The sequence below is a fragment of the Apis mellifera genome, linkage group LG15 (assembly GCF_003254395.2).
Source record: "Apis mellifera strain DH4 linkage group LG15, Amel_HAv3.1, whole genome shotgun sequence".
Classification (NCBI taxonomy): domain Eukaryota; kingdom Metazoa; phylum Arthropoda; class Insecta; order Hymenoptera; family Apidae; genus Apis; species Apis mellifera.
In genome coordinates this window covers 5,519,045-5,541,564 of record NC_037652.1, presented here as the reverse complement: position 1 = coordinate 5,541,564, position 22,520 = coordinate 5,519,045, and the positions used below count along the sequence as shown (strand labels likewise).

At 44.8% G+C, this 22,520-nt stretch overlaps 1 protein-coding gene across 4 annotated transcripts in view; it reads left to right on the top strand.

Annotated features, from left to right (window-relative positions):
* Nucleotides 1-22,520, top strand: part of LOC551957 (headcase protein) — a 139,683-nt gene that overhangs the window by 91,983 nt on the left and 25,180 nt on the right. The window contains exon 1 of one of the 4 annotated variants that reach the window (XM_026445505.1): nucleotides 15,943-15,962. The exons of the other annotated variants lie outside the window; for them this stretch is intronic. The gene's annotated coding sequence lies outside the window, so the exon portion shown is untranslated. Of the gene's footprint in view, nucleotides 1-15,942; nucleotides 15,963-22,520 lie in introns of those variants that run through there. 4 annotated transcript variants of the gene reach the window in all.

Here is a 22,520-nt window from a genome sequence, read left to right as displayed (position 1 = left end):
GGAGTATGTTTCAACCGAACTTTTCTCAGACTTCTTCTTTCCATCTCGTCCCTCCCCTCCCTGCTCCCCAGTTTCTTTTCTGTCCGAGCAGAAACGAAGAGGAGCAATAAATCTTGCAATAATCGCGGCTCGTGTCCCTCGTACACTCTTCTCCTCTCCTCCAAGCTGGCTCTCTCGTTGCGGCAATGAACCGAATCAACTGCTCGAAACACCCCCGCAATTGCGCGCGAGACGAACGCGTTAATTCGCCGCGACGAGCCGCCTCGTGTCGACCTTTGGAGCGGAGAAAAAAAATATCGCCGCTCTTTTAATCTCTTAACACACGCGCACGTTCTCTCACGTTGCAGTGTTGTCCGTCCGTGTGAGTGCGAAGAAGAAGAAGAAGATTCGTCTCATGAAAGCGTGTTGTCGAAGGTATACATGCGTTGAGATGTCGAAACTCGTTGCAGCTATTATTGGAAGATCATTTGTACGGATTGGGTAGATTGACAATCTTGATGTATATACGTGTGTGGTGATTTAAGAAATTTATATAATAGATGAGATAATAATACAGGTTATAGGAGACGGGAATGAGTCATTCTCGTGAAAATTCATTCCCTCTTGTTTCCAATTTCGTTATTTGTAATCTTGAAAAGATATTCGTATTGCAAATTTTATTAACGGTTCAAAATTAATAAAAGTTACTTGGATAAATTATATCAATTCGGGTCGAATTATCAGCATGCGAATATAATAATTCGGTGTAAAATTTTTTATTCATCCGAATCATATTCGTTCTAATTTTTCAATTAATTAATTAATCAAAAAAACGCGTAGTTTCTTTCTTCCCCTGCAACTATTTCATATACATATTTACGTCCAACCATCGACGGATTCCATTCCCCTCGCCGTCGAACGATCCGGACACACGTCACTCGATGACTTTCTGAAAAAAGATCGTCCTTCGGCGAACACTTGACCCTGCGCGTCCACTCGACTCGTCGTCCTGTGCGTAAAACTCGTCTCGAAAACTCCACGCATTCACGCACACTCGCGCTTACGTATCCTCCCTTCTACTAATTTATCCGATCCAAGGAAGAGAGTGGTGGAGGAGAGAGATGTCTGGATCCTCGTCGAGAAAGAAAAGAAAGAGAAAAAAGAGAGAGAAGAAGAAGAAGAAGCGAAGCGTAACACTTGGATGCCTCGCTTGGGTTTTAATTTATGCCTGGAAGCCTCCATTCATCCCGCGTAATTGCGAGTCGAGTTCGATAGGCGCACAATCGAGCGGCATTTGCACGCCTGTGCGCTGTTTGCACAGCTAGGCCAACACGGTTTCAGCCGAGCTGCTCACTCTCTCTCGCTGGCCGGAGCCAGGAAGGGACACACGAGGTTGTGTACTCGAGTGTGTACTCGACGGGACGCGTGAAGTGCATATTCTTTCGTCCGGCCGACTGTCCGTGCCGAGTCTCGAAGCATCGATCGTTAAAAACCTGACGGTTCGCGCCTTCCAGCCGGGTGGCTTTCCTTGAGAGAGAGAGAGAGAGAAGGCCACGCGTCTGCGAGCAGCGAATTTATTTCGCAAACCAAGAGATGATATAACGGGGGGAATTAATTAATGAAGAATTCGCCGCAAAATTCGGAACCATTTTCTCCGAGTGTAAGAAAAATTTGTAGTGGAAGATGTAGAGAAAATTTGAATTGAAATTTGCGGATGATTTATCGCTTTTATTATTGTCTCGCATACGTTACGTATTATTGCAAATCGCTTTAGGAGCGTCGTCAATCGTAAACACGAGGATTACAAAGGAAAAATTTATTTTTCGACTTTCGAAACAGACGATTTTAATTGCCATTTAGAAGCGGCGTGTAATCATCGACGAGAAGCCAACTGTAAATAATAATGTAATCGGTCGAATCGGGTCAACAGTTACAGTTACAGCACGTATAAATATATACTTCTCTTAATTTACGTTTAATAATATTCGCGTACTCAGTACGCGTAACAGGGGCCGGGGAGGAAGGTTGTGGATAAAAGTTCGTGTGCGAGCCTCTCGCCCGTCGGAGCGTGGAATTTGACGCGTTTGCAACCTGCAATCTCGACCAATTAAAATTCCCTCCCCTCCTCCGGGATCCCAACAATGATTGAATAAACGAGGAAATCCTTTTTTTTTCGTATGAAAATCGCTCCATCGATCTTAAGAACGAATCGAACGATATATTTGCAGAAATTACTTTCGAAACTAATTTTTCTTTTCGATGGATATTATTTCGAAAGTTGGATAAATACTAAGGAAGAAGGAATAATTCTGAATAATTCTGAATGGCGTACCTATTAAGGATCTGAATCAAATTTCTTATTTCTCAAAGAAAGATCGTGGAAAGAGGTTTTCGATCTCTTGAGAAAGGAAGATTTCGAAGATTATCGGAAGAGGAAAACGGTCATTTCCATTATCCGTGGACGAAAATTTGTTGTGCTTCTCCGCCTCGTGTCGCCGATTACGGCCAATTCAACGGAAGAAAGAAAGAGGAGGAAAGAATGGGTGGGGAGAGAGAGAGAGAGAGAGAGGGACGGAATTCTCGTCCCACGTTTGGGTCGCGGGCAAAGAATCGTGGAGCAGAGAGCCGTGGATCCCCTCGTCACCCGTTATTGCCTAGTGAATTTAGCATCGTGCCTCGGGTAGTACCGTTGGCTATTTTTGCCCGCTTGGCACTTAGTCAGATCCGCTTTCCCCTCCCCGTTTCTCTTTCCCTCCTTGTTCTCATCGGCCCTCCTCCTCTTCCTCGCCGGATCTTCGAGCCGAAGAGAGAAAACGCTCGAATTCCGCGGGAAACAGGCGTCCTCATACGTATATTCCCAACAGCGTGAAACCACGCGTGTGGTCTCCACAATTTATTCCTTTTTTTTTTTCTCTCTCCTCTCTCTGCCACCTCGATGAAATAATTCCTGGCCCCAACGATTAATTCTCTCTCGCACTTTCGCGTCCATCCATCAAGTGTTTCGTCCACCGATGCTGGCGTTATCGCGGTTTAAAGTCGGCCCACGAACGTCTTGCGAACGGTCGAGCGATGGGTTTAAGTCGAGGTTGAAGCCAAGCGTGAACTCTAGCGTTGCTCGAGCCGTTAAACCCATCGCTCGATACGAACGCTTGGATCCGTCGGACCGTTTAATCATGTCCGTAAGATGTCCACATATCTATTTCATTTGGCGAAGAGAAATCGTGATAATGCGCGCGATGTGTGACTCACGTGTTTCAAAAAGGGAACGAAGAAGAAGAAGAAGAAGAAGAAGAAGCTGGCTCGGATCGTGAACGCGACCGGGTCATTGCCGTTCGTTTTACGAGCACACCGCAGTTGGGGAGCTTTATGAGCGCCCCTCTTATCGCCACGATTAACGTGACGACAAAATGTTTATTGTTCGACCGTTTCGCAAGTGTGAGAAGCAGTTATCTCCCTTCTCGAAACGGGCGATCGATCGATCGATCTCGTTGGAAATGATAAATACAATTCTTAAATCGTTCAATTATCAGCGAATCAAATATCGATTCAAGAAGAATTGCATAAGGATTATATACTTTTATCGATAGATATTATAATTATTAACGAAGAGAAGACGATTAACGAAACGCAATTTAAATCATTACACGCGTATATTAACGAGAAAAAATGGTATTGAAGGAAGAGGAAGAGGCTTGTTCACGTTTGTAATATCTCTTTTTCTTTCGATTCGTGTCGAAGAAGATCTCGTTCGAAAAATTTCATCATTCGCAGCAGAAGCAACCACGCCCACGATTAACGAGCGTCACCGATTCCTTCGCTCTTCGAGAGCGAGTAGTTGATCGACGATCCTTTCATCCTTCCAACGTATCCTGACCATCTTCATCCAGTCCAAAGGGATTCGCCGGGCTTTTCCTTGCCTCCTGAACGCGCGGCATCTCGTCCATTTTCCCTCTAATTTCTGACAAAGCGACGCTGGACTGCCTCTCACCCCATTCCAGCTTCTCAGGATTTGCCGGTATCATCCGTCCAATTAACGGTAACTCTCTCTGTCTCTCTCTCTCTCTTTCTCTCCCCTTTCCCCCTTCTCTTCCTTTACCACTCCTTCCGCCATCGTTCTCGAGCCACTCGAACGGATCCAGTGACGCTCTGGATAGCAGGGATACACGAGGGTAATTCAATCTTTAGGATCGTGAGGGACGAGGCTTTGCCACACGGACTCGCCACACCCCTCCTCTTTTCTTCCTCCCATTTTCGACGGATTTGCGCGGACCTCGCCGCGAGATACGCGATTAATCGCAGGAGCCAACCCTCGTGGAATCCCCGAGACGTCGTGGACCTTTCGCTTGACCCTTTGAATACCATTGGAATTGGAGAGGGGGGATGGAAATTTTGAGGTGGCCAGCTTGGAGAGGATTATTTATTCCAGGATCCGTTTCCAAGTTAATATCGCCTCGAAGGAAGATGGCTTCGATCTTTTCTCGGGATTGAATTCGAACGATTATTTGGAAATTAGTCGTTTGAGCAAGATACGATTATAAAATAAGCAAGATTGAAGGTATTTCGTTGATTCGTCCTTTGAATATTCAACCGCGAAAGGATCTTGCGGTAAATAATCCCTTTTATTAGGGTGGAAAGGGTGTTGGAGATTAAATAATCTTCTCTTCCAATTCGTACGTGGCAAAGAAAATCGGAAATTAGAATTCGTACGAGGGACGTGTTACGAGGGAATTAATAGAATGGGAGGAAAGACGTATAAATATGTCGCGAGAAAGAGCCTTCTCTTCCCCTCCCCAAGACAAATACGAGGATAAAATGGACGGCGGAGTGGTTTCAGTCTGTATGTTCTCTCTCCCCTCTGTGGCTTAACGGATTTAATTAACAATCGCCATTTTTTTACGCGTCTGGATCCTCCTTTTCCCCTCCTTCTTCCCTTTCTTCTCGCCACTCGCCAGCAGACCTCTGCTCATTTTCAAGCCCTTCTTCTTTTTTTTTTTTTCCTATCTCGCTTTCGAAGCTTTCTGTGCGGGGAGGGCGGTTTTTATCGCGATAATAAAACGGCGAGATTTAACTCGCGCGACACTTGAACATGCGCCGCGTTTTTATCGCGCGTTCTTCTTATTTTCCTTACGAACTTGAACTTTTGACGCGGTCGAAATTATTGCACTCGGAGATTTGTAACCTTGCGACGAATAATCATTCTCTCTTTTTCTTTCTTTTTTCTTTTTTCGAGCATTTCGAGTGTCGCGTTTCGATTTTCCGACTATAATTTCGACGGCTGTTGTAAGTGGAACGATCTCGTTAGAACGATCGAGCATCAAAGAAACGATTGGAGTGTTGAGAGGAGAGGAGCCCTCGGAAACGCGTGCTTGAAAATGGTGGCTTTAATTAAGCCACCATTCGCTTTTCAGTGGCAATCGTTTACGAATGATTTTTGTAAAGGGCTACACGCGTGCCTCCTCTTCAAGAATATTACCCTCCCAATGTAAGCTAATTTAACTCGCTTAATCTTACGTAAACAACAACGATTATTTAAATATTTGGTTACATTTGTATTTTCTTTTCCAGGATATATCGATTTGTAAAATTGAGATTTGCCATTAGATAGATTTCGTCTTTAAAAAATATTGTAACACGAAAAATGGGAAAAAGACAAGGGAAGGAATACAGAGGCAACAAGGATCGATCCCCTCCTTATTTTCGCGCGCAACGAAAAAGACGAGAAAACGAAGGGAAACGGGCAAGAGTCAACGAACTCTGGAAATCTCGAAAAAGCCGGCCGGACGCCGTGTTTCCTGTCCAACTCTCGAAATCTTGACTGTGCAACTGCGGAGCGAACCGCAAAACGTAGCGCGTGGTTTCGGGTCCAGACACCGTGACGCCGAAAACGCATTGCATTTCGTGCCTTCCCGAGATATTCCTCCTCGTTTCTATCGGCATCGAGGGCCTCCCCTCTCCAGGAAACAAAAGGCGAACAAAAGGGCCCCCTCGATTTCGTCGGCGAGGGGGAGAGATGCGTGCGGATGTGCGTGATTCCAGGTTTCGTTCGCGCGCACTGTAATTTCTTCTCCAATCTTTTGTTTGGTCAAAGGATGTGTCCCTGGCAGGGGGGGAGGAGGCGGAAGAATCGGTTCCAGCTGTTGGGCATGCTCCATATTTTTATTTAATTACCGATTCGAGGGAAATCGAGTCTCTGGGTCACGTTCAAACTGAGATATCCTTTTCATCCAACTTCGTTAAGTCTTCTTTTTGGGGAAAAAAGAAAGAAAAGGAAAAGAAGAAAAAGTTCGATGTTCGAAACTCTGAAGAATTGTGATTAGGAGAAAGGAAGGAAAATTGGAATAGAGAATGATACCAACTCTATAAACATAATAACGACGCACATTGAGAAAATGTACGATTTTTCTATTGTACTAGAAGCTATTCGCATCAGCCTCGATCGACCAACTTATTCTTCCACTCCCTCCGTTTCCATCCCCATCCATCCCATATTCCACCCCTCCCCTCCCCATTCCTTCTATTTCATATCATCATCTTACTACCGCAATACTCATCTTCCTCCAATCCCAGCCTCCAAATATCACCAAGTGAAATGAACGAGGGAAGCACCCTCGAAAGAGGGAACTCCGCCAAGTTCATTCTTTCTCCCATTCTGCTCATTCCTCGCGTTATCGGCCGCGTCAGAGCAACTTCCAACAACAGAGACAGATATTTTATATATATATATATATATATATATATATATATATATTTGTATCGTCGCGCGTTTACAATATCATCGTCGAGTTTAGTTTCTCGACGCGTGTAACAGTCGCCAAGGAAAACCGGCGTCGGCGTCTGGAGATACTGTCACGTTTTCACTCGCTTGCTGTATACTCTCGTCTCGATTCGACGAAAGCGGTTCCGTTTTCCTCTCTACCTTTCTCTCTCTTTCTCTCTCTCTCTCTTCCTTCCATCGTCTGTCCTGTCCAAGCACAGAGCGGAATTGTTCCAACGGTGGAACGTAGGGAACCCTGTTCCGCCGCCAGGAAATTGAATATCAACCGGCGACAGCTTTGTTTCGATAAAATTGTAACGAGACGTCGACACTGTCACCGGGATAAACGCGTCAATCTCGTTTGCCTCGCCTCTCTTCCTCCTATGCTTCGTTCGCCCAACCGTTTTTCCTTGCCCGCCTCTTCACCACCGCTTCTTTCCACCGTGGAATTGTTCGATTATTCCTCGATCCCCGTTTTTAGAATCGGTTCGTTATTCCTTCGTTCACAGTTCACAGTCTCCACTATTTTCTTTATTTTATTTTTACCGGTTGAATTTTTGCGGTTTCGGAAAGAAAAAAAATTATTTCGAATAAAACTTGTTTCGACCGATAATGCATTTCAATCGAGATTACATTATTTGGCCAATTGAAAATCTAATACTTAATATTCTAACATCGAAACTTATATTTCTAAATTTTCATTGAGGAAAACAATATCTGTACTCCGCGTAATCCACGAACGTGTTCTAAACCGAGATAATATAACTCGGTTGTAAAAAAAAGTTGAAAAAGAACAAAAAAAAAAAAAGGAAGCGGAGGCTGCTTTCTCGCGGGTTCCTCCACCTACCTCTTTCGTCGGATGTTCCGGGGCTCGCGCACGCATCATTGTGCGTTGCGTTTAATGCGTCGGCTCGGAACAGCTCATTGTGCATTATACGTGACATTGTGCGCGCTCGTTAACAATACCAGGGTGTGGCCCTCTCTCTCTCCTTTTCTCTCTCTTTCTTGCTCGATTTGACGGGCTCGATTTTTGCCCAAGCTTCCGACCAGACGCGTCTGACCACCTCCTTTCCCATTCTACTGCGCGCATTCCACTGCACACGTTTCGAATTGAACGCAACTCGACCGCGTTTGCGGTCAGCAATTTCCTCTTTCTCCTCTCCCCTTCTCGCCCGACCTAACCTTCCACGCGGACGTTGTCGTCGTGTCTGGGGATGGAATTAAGTTCAATATATCTGTTTATAAGTACGAAGAGAAAGAAAGATATTCGAATTTTAGAAATTGGAATTCCGTTACAATGGGTTTTCTAATTCACGAATGTATATATATATATTTTCGCGTTATATTCAAAGATTCGAATCTAGTCAAAATTTTATATCGTGCAAAGATACTCGAGAAACGTCTCGTCTTTCTTCTGCATGTATTAATGCCAATGGAATTAATTCGCGACAGCCTCGTTTCGTTGAAAACACGATTGTTTGGTACCCGTATCTCGTTATATAAACTGTAGGATACGCAACACTGGATTAATTAATCGAAAATAATTGCGAAAACCGAGAGCCATCCAAAGCCTCCCTCGTCCAACCCTCTCTCCTTCCTTCTTTCTTTCTCTCTTTTTTTATTATTTGGCAAGCCCTTATCCGAGGGTGGGCGGGTCTCTTCTCGGTTCCCCTTTAATTTTATATTCTTCTCCTCTTAATTTTCCAGTAAATCTCCATCGCGTTCGTAAGCCCGTGCGTGCCCGCTGAATTTTATTTCTCGCTCGCTGAGAAACTCTTTCTCAACCCTTTTCCTCCCCATCCTCCCCCTGTTGTCGATATATTTATTATTCGCTACGCGGCTCCGTCCGTTTTCTTCTGGCGCGAAATTTAAAATGCAGATGGGCTGCTCGTTTAAGAAGCACGCCGCCGCCGCCGCTTCTGCCTCTCTGCGTCCCGCCAATTAATTTCATTAGCCTCCTCCTTCTCCTTCTCCTTCTCCTCCTCCTTCTCGGCTCGTGCTTTCACCCCTTTCTCTCTCTCTCTCTCTTCCCCTCTCGTCCACGAAAGACGGAGAACGTTGAGCAAACGTGGCAGCCTAGTTTCGATCCAACGCACGGACAAGTCAATTTCCTGCCAACAATATATCTCCTTCTCTCTCCCTCCTCCTCTCGAAATGGATTTTCATATTTCTCCCGGCCGAATCGACGCTGCAACTATTATTTTCACCGTTGCAGTGTATTCTTCTTCGTCTCTCAAACTCTTCCAACTTCTTATTTTCCCTTCCTCCAAGTTTCATCAAAGGAGAGAGAGATATCACGATCGAGAGAACTGTCCTCTCCTCCCCCCTTTCTCCAGGGATTCGAAGGATCCTCCGATAGCTCGATAAATCTCGTAGGCGTATATATTATACTACATCTCGTTACAGCTGGTAGCGATCTCTCGTACCGATCTCTCGAAACTTTTTTTCAAGCCTTTAAGGTTTGGGTAACCGGTTTAATGAGAGGGAGAGAGAGAGGGTGGAGAAGTTTTCCAATCCATCGACAAAGGCCGGTGCGGCACGTTGAATTCGTAATTACCCCCGCGTCGAATTTCCGGTTCCCCTGGAACAGGCTCGGCTTCTTCTTCTTCTTCTTCTTCATCTTCCCTCCTTCTTCCTTTTAACGAACAAAGTTTCGACGGTTGGCCCGCGCTATTCATACCTGGGCCTCGGCTGAATGGCCCTTGCCGACCCACCCCTTCGCCCTCCGTCCACCCTTCGGGGTTGACTCGCATAAATTAAGCAAACTACGTGTTTAAATGCAGAGCAGGGGGAAGAGAGAGAGAGAGACTCGCGAATAAAGAAAAAGGAGAAAGGAAAAAGAAGGAAGGGGGGTAGAGAAGATGCGTTGAAAAGGAAGAGGACGTGAAAGGAGGGGGTTCTATTTGTTCTAAATATGCATGTCTCGCGAGTCGCGCGACGAGGGTGAAAATCAGCCCCGATATCCTCGTGTAAAATTGAGTCACGTATTCGAGCAGCCAATTCCGGAGACACGAGAGAGTGCGATGGTGGTGGTGATGCGCGAGTCTCTCTGGAAATCGATATCGTGTGGCCCTCCTCGTCGATAGTTAACTCTAGCGTTTCAAACACTTTTCCCGGAGAAACAGTTTTGTCTCTCTCTTTTTTTTTTTTCGATCGAAACGTTTCGCATTTTTCTTCCTTTACGTGATACGGTAAGAAAGTAAAACGATGAAACGTATAAAAATTGTCTTATATCAAGAACATGATGTTATTAAAATTGATGACGGAAATTTATTTTCGAAATTGAAAAGTACACGTTCCCAACGATACGTTTTTGATACGTAACCTAGCGTGCCAAGTGCACGCACGTAGCAACCGTGAAAATTCCATCAGGAATCCTTATTTACATCGGCTCGTGTCGTCGTCTATACGAACGTCTCTCCTATAAGAGGATGGGGGAGAATCCGCTTCTCGAATATTCACCGATGGATACCTGGAGAGTTTCCAACTCGGTTTCGTTTATAAACCGCTCCCGGAAACGAAGGAAGGCATCGAAATTCTGCTTGCCAACTCTTGGAACATCCGCGTTACTTATCCGAGGGAGGGAGGGAGGGAGAGGTGGGTGCGCTCCATCCACTATACAACGTGCCACTTCAATCGTTGTATCCTCGCGAAATTTCACGAAATTTCTCTCTTACGTTCCACGTTGTAATGTAACGTGCCCAACACGTTTCTTGGAGGATGGCGGTGAACCTTCCGCCAAGGTTTCGCGGAAGGGTTCGTGCCCTCGACAACGGTGGATGTTGGCTTGGAAAGGGAAATGGAAGGAGGAGGGTATTCCATCGGGTTCTCAGGCTAAGGTTTTGGCATTGTCTCGACATCGGGTTTTACGAGGTGACGGAACCTGACGAGAAAGAGAGAGAGAGAGAGAGAGAGAGCGGGAAAGGGTTAGGACGAGGAAAAGCGCTGTTCCCGGGGAGAAGGAAGTTTACACCTAGCTGCTAATTTTACGAGGTTAGTTAACTCCTATAAGAAGCTTACGGGACGAGGCTTTTACACGGACTTGGTAATTTCATAATTTAAACGAGCTCTCTCCCTCTCCCTCTATTTCTCATTTTCTTGGATACGAAAGCTTTTCTCTTCCTCTTTTTTCCCCTCTTCGTTGTCGGTCACTTTGTTTTCCCTTTCTTTCAAGAGACACCTTTCAGACGCAGAATCCAGCATCGTTTTGTTTCTGCAATTTCTCTCGCGAACAATCGCGAGAATGTTACGTGAAATAATAGTTTCGATGATGGTCTCGAGCGTTTTTGTTTCCTCCATCTTTCGTGGATGGTGTGAGAATGAGAAAGAATATATCTCGAATATTTATTTATTTCTTTTTGTACGTCGAGTCGGACGAAGAATTTTAGAGAATCTTTTCAGATTTTAGATTCTAGAAATTTTTTATCTTAAAGAGGAAAGGCAGAAGGACAAAATTATCACGGCGGATTATCGATGCCGCGAATTGGTCTTCTTTAAAAAAGGTCCAATTCCTTCTCTGGATCCATCTTCGCTGCTCATTACACGTAACTCGGTTAATTCTCACGACGCGGTACAGGCTGACTGCGAATTTCCATGCAAATTCATTGGGCGGGCGCGTTCGGCAGTAAAATTTTAGTGGTCTCTCTCCTCCCCTCCCCTTCCCCGCTTGTCGCTCCAGGAAACTTTACAGACTCTCTCCGCGTTCCTTCAACTCTTCTTTCTCTCCCTCCCAAAATTAACCGAGCCTCGTTCAACCGCCCTGTAAAACACGTTAAATCGAACTCGGATAATTTGCCAATATTTATCTTTCGCGCCCCATCGCGAATGGTTATAGGATAGAAAAACAGAGTCGAGGAACGTCGGTTTGCAAAAAACTAAAACGTGTATGTATCGAAAAACTAAATTCCAAATAAAAGTTTAATAATAATAATAATATCTTTCTCCGCAACGAGAAAGTTTTCCATCCGAAAATTCGTTCGATCCTTCCAAATGCTATAAATAGGTTTCTGTTTTATTGTATTATTTAAATTCGTTCCTTCTCTTTTTTTTTAATAAAACAATATGTTCTTTTTTCTTCACATTCTGTCATCGATCTTTTCTAGAAAGAAAGAAAGGAGGATTCGATTCGAAAAATGGAGAGATTCTTCTTTGTAAAATTTTGGAGGAACTAGGAAGTAGAAACTGGGTAGCGGGTTTGATGATCCTCCTCTCGCCGGATATATATATATCGTTCGATTCGTGGAGTGAGGAGAAAGGAGGGGAAAGGAGGGAAGGGAAGCGAGTAATTTGCAAGGTGGTTTACAACTCTTAATCCTAGTTCTTTCACGGAGCCATTAGCTACTAACGAGGCATTGTCGACGCCCTTCCTCTCCACGGTGGACGGGGGCCGAAGAACTTTCCGAGACATTAGGGACACGAACCAACGATAAACTCGACGAATTATGCCGCGATTATGCAAAACGGGACGTCTATCGTCCGAAACTTTCCCCGATAGAGAATTCATCCTAACCTATACACTCTTCTTCTCCTCTTTCCTTTATCTTTTAAGAGGCTAAGTATCGCTTGCTAATCGTCGATTACGCGTAAGAATTCCAACGAACATTTTAGACTTGGAATTATAGAAGAAATTCGGAGAATTGTATATTTAAAAAAAAGAAAAGAACGCTCTATAAAATATCTCCATATTCTTTTCCACTTTGAGATGTGAATAAATTTTTGGATGATTTAAATACAATATTTAAATGGAATATATATATTTTTTTTATGAGAAGCAGCTGTTTATTGCAAAAGCTTAAACGTATAATTTCGCGCAATTTTTCTTTTTCACATTAATTTCAAAAACTTCGAAAATATCCAAGCGGAAAAGATTTAATCCCGCGTATAAAATATAGGAAGGGTATATTATTCGATCAGAGGTGCTTGGCAACCGACTCACGATCCTTCCACCATTTCTCCTCTGTCCCTTCCCCCCTTTCCCCTGGCATCTGCATCGTTCATAAACAGTTTTTATTTACGGGAACGTCAGTTTCGCGGTGCTCGAAGTAAGCCCATTCGCATGTAAATCGCTTCTTCCTCGCTTCTCCTTCGACTCTCCGGGACACTCTCGCAGAGATATGCAAATATCGCTAATTACTGGTAGCGGCGGGATTACACGGTGCCCCCTCTAATTCCTTCCTCGATTCTCTCTTCCCCTTCCGTATATATCCGTCGTTCGTTCCAAACCCTCCCTTCTTCGCTTGGCGAAACGAGGAAAGAAAGAAGGGGAGAGAAAGAGAGAGGATAAAGCTTTTCGACTTCGTTGGCACCTCTTCGCTGTCGCCGAATGGCCGGGAACGACGCTTATTTTCCTGCTGGATGATGCGTGGAACGGTGTGCCAGAATATTCTTCGAGTTTCGAATCACGAAGAAGCAGCCAGGCTAGAAATAAGTTGGAATAAATTTCCCGCCCGTGAAAGATATATCCTCCGACTTTGTTCTAACATTCATCTTATTATTAAATCCGTTCGAGAAAATCTTACGTGGATCGTAATTGCTTTTTCTAGCTCGTTCAAAACATTTTCGTAGATGTCGTTAAAATTATACATTCTTTCTCCCCTTTGAATGAAAAATTTCAAAACACGTACGTAATTTGTGAATATATCGGACACGTTAGAGATATGGAATGAAAATGCAAGGACAAGTTGAAAGTTCCTCTTCCTCGCGTATATGGGAAACTCCTCAACATCAGGTGTTAACAAGAGGTAGTACGGTGAACGACGCGCTAATAATACAATATACTTCCATCCTTCCCAACTACTACAACGCAGATAACTGTTCCACTGTTCATCCAATCCTCCCCCACAGGCATCTTGCCCACCCCTCGAGGGGTCGTAGGTTGCCGCTGATAAGAGCGTTTGGAATTAAGCCGGTGGACGGCATCCACGCGTCGGCTTGCGACGTGTCGACCTTTTCCACGTCCGAATTCGGGGAGAGGGGCGGGACGAGGTGGTTAACGGTCGTAAAGGAAAATTAGGGACGGCAGGATTAGCGATACGAGACAAAGCTGGTGTAGGTTTTCGGGGAAATGGAGTCTATTCATTCCCGGGCCGCGTTTAGGGCGCGTTTGGATCAACTCGGTGCCTCGGTGATAAAGGACCGAGGATTTGTGTCGGGATCGCGGCCGCTCCCGTTCTTCCTCCCCTTTATGGACTTCGGCCGCGTCCTCGTTGCATTGTTGAGAACAGTGTCCTCGCGTTGCGTAATTCAAATGAATTTGGAAATCGATCCGAATGATCGAGAGATTTCTTAATTACTTTTTTTTTATCTCGATTCTCGGTGTAAAAACGAAATTGAAAGGATCTCCAATCCGTTTCATTTGTTTTTTCACAGTGAATGTATATAACCAGAAGAAGAATTTTATACATTTTGTCATTTCGACGAACACGGTTACGAAATCGATTATTTTGATGGGATATCGTACGAAATTTTCGAAGAATCGTAGACAGAAGACGTAATCTTACAATCTGCTACATCATCTGACCTTTCGAATTCGTCAAGTTGGCTCACGGTGGGTGAACTTGTGCAGCAGCTGGACTCACGCGTGGACTCTTAATTCCTGTACGATCGTATCGGCGGAGCCGTGCTACAAGAGTAGGAGGAGGAGGAGGAGGAGAAGGAGGAGGGAGAGGCGTGTATCCAGCCATTGTTCCAGTGGTCCTGGCCATGGAACCGAGATCCGTGATAAACGACACGAGAAACGACGGACGTATGCTGCCCCCGTGTCCTCCCTGCGCGCTTCTTTTCCCTTCCCTCGATTCGCGCACGATCCGCCGAGGAGGAGGCCGTCCTATCTACCGGTTCGATCTCCCGGACACGTACGTACACGCGTGTCCGTGGCCTCCTCCCGGTCCCAAGCATAGACGGGGCACGTTGGTTATTACCAACGGGTGTAATGAAAGCTTGGCCTCGTCCCGCCACGGACGGGCTTATTCTTGGGACAGACGAGGTTATACTTAGTCGCGCGTTAAGAATTATTCTTTGCGCACAACAATTGATGGAATATTTTTCGAGATATCTTCCGCGCATTCTCGAGAAATGGATTAGATATGACTTCATTCCAATACAATTTTTGAAATTAAAAATAGAAGCACTTAACGAAAGCACTCTCGATAAGTAAAAGATTACTAATACTATTATCTAATCTTGATAAATCCTAGGAGGATTAATCAGGATGGATTTTTTATTACTCATTTCATCCTCGACCGCAACAACAACAAAGAAACGTCGTCATTCGATATCGATAATATATAAATTATATTCTCTACCCCAGCTTCCATAGCGAACAAAATTTTCCTCGTTCATCGTAAGAATATAAAATCTATCCATCCGTCCGTCCATCATCTTTCCAAATCTTCCACGGAGATGATGAAAATTATCCGACGAGCCGAAAAGCTCGAGGACACGCGAGCATTTTCTCGAAACTCGTGGCAAACAGGCCAATAATAATAATAATAATAATAATAACAACAATAATAATAATAATATCCAGAGTCGAGCAGTAAAACGGACCGGTTCTCCGGGACACACGCGGACAAAGGGATATCCATCTGATAAAGCGCGCATGACGATCGTGCGGGATGTATCGAGCCATGGGGGTGGTGGTAGGGGTGAGGGGGAGGATTATTACCGAGCTATAATGAGAGGGTGGTATATATATATCGAAGGGACATTTTTAGATAAGAAGCTCTCTCTGTCTTGCGGTCAGGGTCCGCGTCGAATTACGAGGGGCCATTTTCATTACGCCCCCTCCCCTCCAACCCTCTTGGGATGGAAGCGGGCGGGCAAACAAGGCCGAGACGCCGAAAGATATTTCCCTTACGCACGAGCGGGTAAATGTGTTGGCAGTTGGTCCTTGGCTATTCGGACGTGGCTCGAAAGGGGTGGTTTTGGGAGAATTTCGAAAGAGGAGGGAGGGAGGTGGATCGAGAGGAAGGATTCGATTGTTTAATTCCTCGCCACCCTCTCCGGAGAGGGTGCGAGAGAAGTTGGGATCCAGCCTCCTCGCGTGCCTTTCGATTCGTGGGGATGATAACAGGCTCTTATTCTGGATATTTTCCGTCGATATGTGCGATGTTGAAATTGATTGTATCTTTTATATCGGTATTAATGAGTTTAATTTTTCTAACGTTTGCATCAATTTTTGTTTCAGGTAAGCTGAATCCCCCTGGAGGATTTATTACTATCGACAAGGGTAAAAGTATTATTCCATTTTCAAAATGATTAAACCAGGCTACGGATGCGTTATTCGCAAATGAAAAAAGATTGTCGTTTAATTCGAATCAAAATTATTTTCTCGCAACACGAGAACCATCCTTAGCCTAGTTTTATTGAAACCAACGAATCTTACACCGAACAACAACACTTTTCAAACACCGTTATTCCTTCGCGCAATTTTCCTTGGCCATCAAAAGTTTTTATTTCCATCGCTCGATCCCCAAGAGCATATCGAATTTATCGCGCGAAAGAACGCTTTTCGGCCGAGAATTAGCCTATAATCGTAATTTCGCCCTCGAAATTTGTACGTCGGCAGTAAAAAAGGTCTGGGAATAATACAGCCGCCGACACGCGAATTTACGCTCGCTTCCTGAGAACCGGAGGAAACAACAACACCACCTCCTTCTCCTCCTCTTCTTCTTCTCCTTCCTTCCTTTCCTTTCCTTCTGAGTACAGCTCATAGTCGCGAGTCCTCATCGTGATGGTGGTTGTTGTCGCGCTCGAAACGAGATCCGCGCTCCAAAGACAGCTCGGTGAATCGGGATGGTGTCGGCTTTTATTAGCGCGCACTCGGTATGAACGCGGCGAGCCGTTGCGAGTAAATCATCCACGGCCGGTTGGAAAGGCCCTTTGTGCTGTCACAGGGCTGTTCGACGAGGCCCACGTGTGCTGCTCTGCCTCCTCTCTTATCCGATTAGAGGCAGTGGTATTCGGTTAACTCGGTTAATTCGAGGGATAAGCAGAGTGGCATTCTCGTTACTCGGATCGAAGGGGATAAATTAGGATTCCAATTAGTAGTACGATTTTTTTTTAATGGAGCGCAGAGTTTGCCTCACTTGAATTTCATCGAGAAAAGAAAAGAGTTTCGATTGCGAAATTAAAAATCTTTATATTGGAAATATATGTTTTTTTAGAGATTTCGAGAGATAAACGGGGAATAAATGACCGAGCTTTCGATTCATCAACGTCTCTTTTTGTCCCGAGTCACGAAATTCTCTTCTCACGTGTGTGCGGTCCTCTATTACGAGAGAGAGAGAGAGAGAGACGACGGGTTTCACCGCGAAATCAGCATCGGGGACCGGTTGTTGGTTGTGCAATATGAACGTGGAGGATTGTAGAGGAAAGCTGTGTAGCAAGGAGAAAAAAGGACGACGAGCGCGGTGTCCGGTCAAGTCTCAGGGGGTGGTTGTCGTCCTTGTACCATATTACGATTCCGAATGTTTCTCCTGGCCTTTGCGAAACTTTTATTTTTTTTTCATCCTTTATTATCTCCAAGTACAGCTCAATGCAAAAGTAACAATCTCTCGATTTGAGAATATCCCCAACTCTTTACGACCCAATTTTCATAATATCTCGAAACGAATTTTAATAATAAATACTGCAGAACGAAGATCATGAATTATTACAAATTTCTCCAAATTTAAATATTCAATTATTGAATAAGACACAATGAATTCAAAAATTCTGAAATAGACGTTGATCTTCGAAAGAATTGATCTTTATTCTTGGACCGATCTCTGCACGAATGTTGACCGGATTAAAAAATCTTGGCAGGAAGAGGGAGAAGGAGGAGGATAGATACAAGGAAAAAGGATATTTCGTGCAAGGGCGAGACATTGTGTCCCCGAAGGGTGGAGGCGCGCCCCCGCGTATCGCGTTCCTCTGGTGGGTGTTTGAAATCTCCTCTTAATCGAGCTGTGATTTATAAGGAGGCCCGTCGCGAGATTCGCCGCGATGATTGCACGCCGATCTCGCGCAGCTGCGACTGCTTCGTCCTAGGATTTATGCAATTATCGTTATTACATCATCACTTCGCCAAAGAAACAAAGTTGAGCGCACCTGCAATCTGGCAACAGAGACTTGGAATCGTTTTCTTCTATTTTCGTGCGCGCTAAATTCGAGTAAGAAATATTCTCTGAATTTCTATCGTGAATAATACGATCGAGAGAGTGTTTTTTAATAAAAGAAGAATTTATTATATTCTTACAGGAACGAAACAAATCAGACTACTATTTTGCGGAGATTCGTAGCTGACCAATTTCCCTTTGGAAATCCTTGCCCCCGCTTGAATTTATATTTATTTACGAATCGATCGACGAAGGATCCAGAGACGAAGACACACGATTTCACAGTGTGTCTGGCAGTTCTTCAACGCGTCGCGGCGTATCTCGTTTCTAGTCAACGTGGGCGCCGGCTACGTGACTAATCAGTCCACGACCCTCGTCATCGGGTCGTTAACCTCTCTCACTCTCTCTCTCTCATTGAATATCGACACTCGCGTATCCTCTCCTTTTTCTTTTTCCTCCACCCCTCGTCCTATGCCCTACTTTCGCCAATGTAATATCCCTCTTCCAAATCTCTCTCTCACTCTTTCTCGCAACCTCCCCTCGTCAATCATCCTCCGAAAAGGAAAGAGAGAGACGGAGGAGAAGACCCACTTTCTCAACCACCCGTGGCTTCACCGAATTTCCTCCCGCCCACCTCTCCTCCTCCTCCACTCTTGTGGAACAGAGCCGCGGTTTCTCCGGGCCCAGAATTCTGCCGAGAGAAGGCGAGGAGGATCGATGGAAGAGGAGATCGGTAACAACGGGGCCTCGTAATTCGAGATAATACGCATCACCGATATTCTCTTTCGAAGAAAGCTGCGAGACAAAGAGAGAGGGGAGTTTTCTCTCTGGCTAGTAGACCTCTTCTTCTTCGTCGAGGTCTCGCCCTCGTTTCGCTCCTCGTTCACGGGAGGAGGAACACCTCGTTCTCTCGGAGGTCTGTGACCTTAAAAGTTAACTCGACTGGTGTGCATCGGTCGCGATCGAGGAGGAGGAGGAGGAGGAGGAGGAGGAGGAGAAGGGGGCAGGTCGGTCAGGTGAGAGAAGTGATAGGTGAGACTGCTGGTGTGCGAAAGAGGGAGGGGGAGAGAGAGAGAGAGAGAGACAAGCTCGTTTATTTTATCGTGCGGGCAGACGCACACGAGCGGAGAGTACCGAGTATAACCACACCTAGCCGCCTGGTATAGATACGAGTCCGATCTGTCAGGTAGTCCGTGATACATGGGCATGTGCACATAATAATATCGTGTGACAGGCCGCAAGATAGCTGGCGTGGGTCGACAGACAGGGAGTGCCACTTCAAACCGCGTCTCGCCCTCTCCTCTCTCTATCCCTTTCTCTCTCTTTCGCTTTGTCTTTCGCGGGGATGACGACCTTCTCCGTCTTTTCTTCTTCGCACGGTGGTTGATAATCATCGGATAAACGTAGTAATTGTTCCCCTATCGGGTTTTGTTTGGGGCTGATTAACCGAAGAAGGATCGAAGAAAAGGTGTTCGTAATGTTGCATAATATTCTTTTGAGAGAAGAAATAATCTTAGGAAGATTACTGAATACAATTCGTCGGGGGTGGAAAATTTAAAATTCTTCTATAGGCTAGTACTGTTATAGATAGATTTCCTCGAGTTTCGAAATGGGTTGCTCGAGACAGGTAGTAATAGCAATAGTAGCAGGTTACTTCGAATTCTTCGAGTTCGGGGTTTCTACGGGGTGCGGAATGTTGTCAGGAGGGTTGAGGGATGTACCATTAGAAGGAGGCGAAGATTTCGTGAGATCCTCGAGGGTTTTGGGCGAGGCGAGGCGAGGATAACCGAAGGTCTGCGAATTCGGCGAGGCGGTCGGAGATTGGAAACTCGAGGAAGGATCTCGGAAGGAAGAGGAGGAGGGTACACAAAGGGAATTCTAAATATCGGTGCGATACGTGGAATCCCGATAAAGGTCGATGTTAAAATTACGGAATTAGTTGGGAGAGGGACACGGCGAGAATTGGTTAATTTAAGAAGCGTGTAAATGTTGCTCTGGAGGGGATACCGGATAATAAACGTCAACCCGCTAATTCGATCGAGTTAAGGACGATCGCTCGTTATTACCGCTTTTTACGATCGCTCGTAATTTGGCCGGGCAAATCCACCCACTGGAAACTCGTAAAATCGCTCTAGAAAATTTTCTTTTTTCTTCAGATCAGTCGCGCGATATGATTACACGATAATCATCTTAGGAGCGTAATCGAATAACTCGTTAAACGTGCCGTAATTCGGAGAGAGAGAGAGAGAGAGAGAGAACGCGCGTTTACTTGTAAATTGAATAATTGAACGAGGCTGTTAAACCGTGTAACTTTATAACGAAATTAAACATCTCACAATAGTTAGAGTTATCGAGTTGCACAATCTCGTGGAAACGTGCCAGACCGTGAAAAGAAGAGAAGAAAAAAAGAGAAGAAAAGAAGAAAAGAAAAAAAAATACTCGATGAAATTTTGCAACGTGCAAACGGACAGGCGGGATTAAAATTTTCGTCTGGCCGAACGTTATATACACCTGCGCGGTTAAAGAAAAAAAGAGAAAAGGAGAAAAAAAGAAAAAATAATCGTGGGTCCGCAGCCGCATTTATTATCCTCGAGGTTTCTTCGTCACGCGATCGCGAGCAGTATCTAACTCCTCGAGCCACGGTTTAAGCCCAGCTATAATTTACGGGCTACACCGTGTGCCTCCGCAACGAGGTTGTCAGATAAATCTGCAAACCGTGAGTTCTCTCTCCACCAGCCTCCACCAGCCCCGCGCGAGATCGCAGATCTCTCTCCACTTAACCGCCGCCAAATTAGTCAATATTCTATTTGCCAGTAGTAACGGATCGTACCTGGTCAGACCCTATCTGCCAATTCTCTATACACGCTACCGGGTATACCGTTTCTAATTGAAATACTACGCTTCCGTGTCCATTATCAGAGGTGTGAAACTCACTCTCTCTCTCTCTTTAGTTTCTTTCTCGTACACTCCACGACAAAATGTTTTCTAATTTTAAACTTCTTAGAAAGGGGGATCAAATTTCATATTCGTCGTATTCGCATTTGTACGATAAAGTGTAAACTGTGATTAATTCTGATCGTTGTACGTTATGAAGGGTGGTAATTTTTCTCTTTTTCGAGAAAAATCAAATCGGGGCGCGTTGTCGAGGAGTGTGTTGTACATACATTGTTCGATCTTCGATTCGAAAATCGATACTTGAAAGCGGAGATAGGAGATCACGTTTCCTTCGACACGGTTACGCATTCCTGTAAATTGGGTGGAGTTACATTCCTTGTTACAATTACGCCGTGTGTATTATCGTCAGGGACGCGTGGTAAACAGGAAATGGAAATTATAAAAGTTGCGATCGGCGCCTACGATCCGAAGAGATCTCCATTCGACCGTGGATTTTATATCGGCTCGATCGCGCTTTCCAATCTCTGCGTTACACGAATAAAAAAAAAAAAAAAAAGAAGCGAAACTGCGTCATCGATACGAACGTCTCGTTATTATCGATCATGTTTAATAGTAAATAATAATTAATGATTAATTAATTGGGAATAAAAAACATCGACGAGCACAAAAACCGATCATAAACAAGATATATATAAACAGAACATAACAAAATGAATCAAAGATTTCATTTTCGCATTTTTTGGTTCAAAAATTTTATTCGTACAGCGATAAAGAAATCCACCCAAGCAGGTTCTTCTTTTCTTTTACTTGGAAGGAGTAACAATTTTCCTCGAGAATGTGTCCATTCCGTTCGAAGGTTTCCACGATACTGACAAGCGTTTCGAGCATTCGAGTCGCCGAGTTTATTATAGCAGCCGCCTTGTTTTTGATCACTGGTCGACAACGTGCGTAACGAGCCCCTCCTTGAGAGGTCGAGAGGCACGACGACCGATTTTTCCCAACCGGGTAACGAGAGATCGGTCTGGAACTGGATCTGGTTCCACGATGGATCTCGCGACGATGAAAAAGGGTATCGAGAAGAGCGGGAAAGGAGGAGGAGGAAAGAGAGGCCAAGAAGTCTCTCTCTCTTTTCCCCTCCAACGATCTCCATTTCCGATCCCCGGGCTTTTCGCCCGGTTCTTCAGGTTTCTAGCTCTCCGGGGGACGATGCGGGGGGACGAAAAAGCTGACCAGCCGCGTTTCCTTTTTTCCGTGGAACGTCTCGGCTCGCTTTTAAGGGAGAACCGCCATCGATTCCTCGAACAACACCACCGACGAAACGTGCCCGTCTCGCGGTCGATTCACCGATCGAAGAACGGACGACCGATTTCCCGAGAATTTCGAGGAGAGAGATTGAATTTGAAATTGAATTTACATCGGGATCGTGTCAAATTTATTCGATCATTTTGAAAACACGATCGATGTAAGAAAAGAGAAATAATTAAAATCTTGTAGAAAAATACTAAATTTCGAGATACTGCAAAATAATTCATCTTCTTCTTCCAATATTATTATCCATCGATTAGCTTTTGTGTGAATGCTCTCGTGTAAAGATCTCGAGTATCGAGATCCACTGACCACCGCAGAAACCGTTTAAAATCGTTTACCAATGTCGTACAACGAGATATATATATATATAAAATACACGAGAATCGAGATCGATCGGAGCAAGATAAAGTCGAGACCACGGCTGCTAGTAGTAGACTCGTAAAAACCAGTCGCGTTGGAAGTCGGGTACGGAGGTGGATATAGAA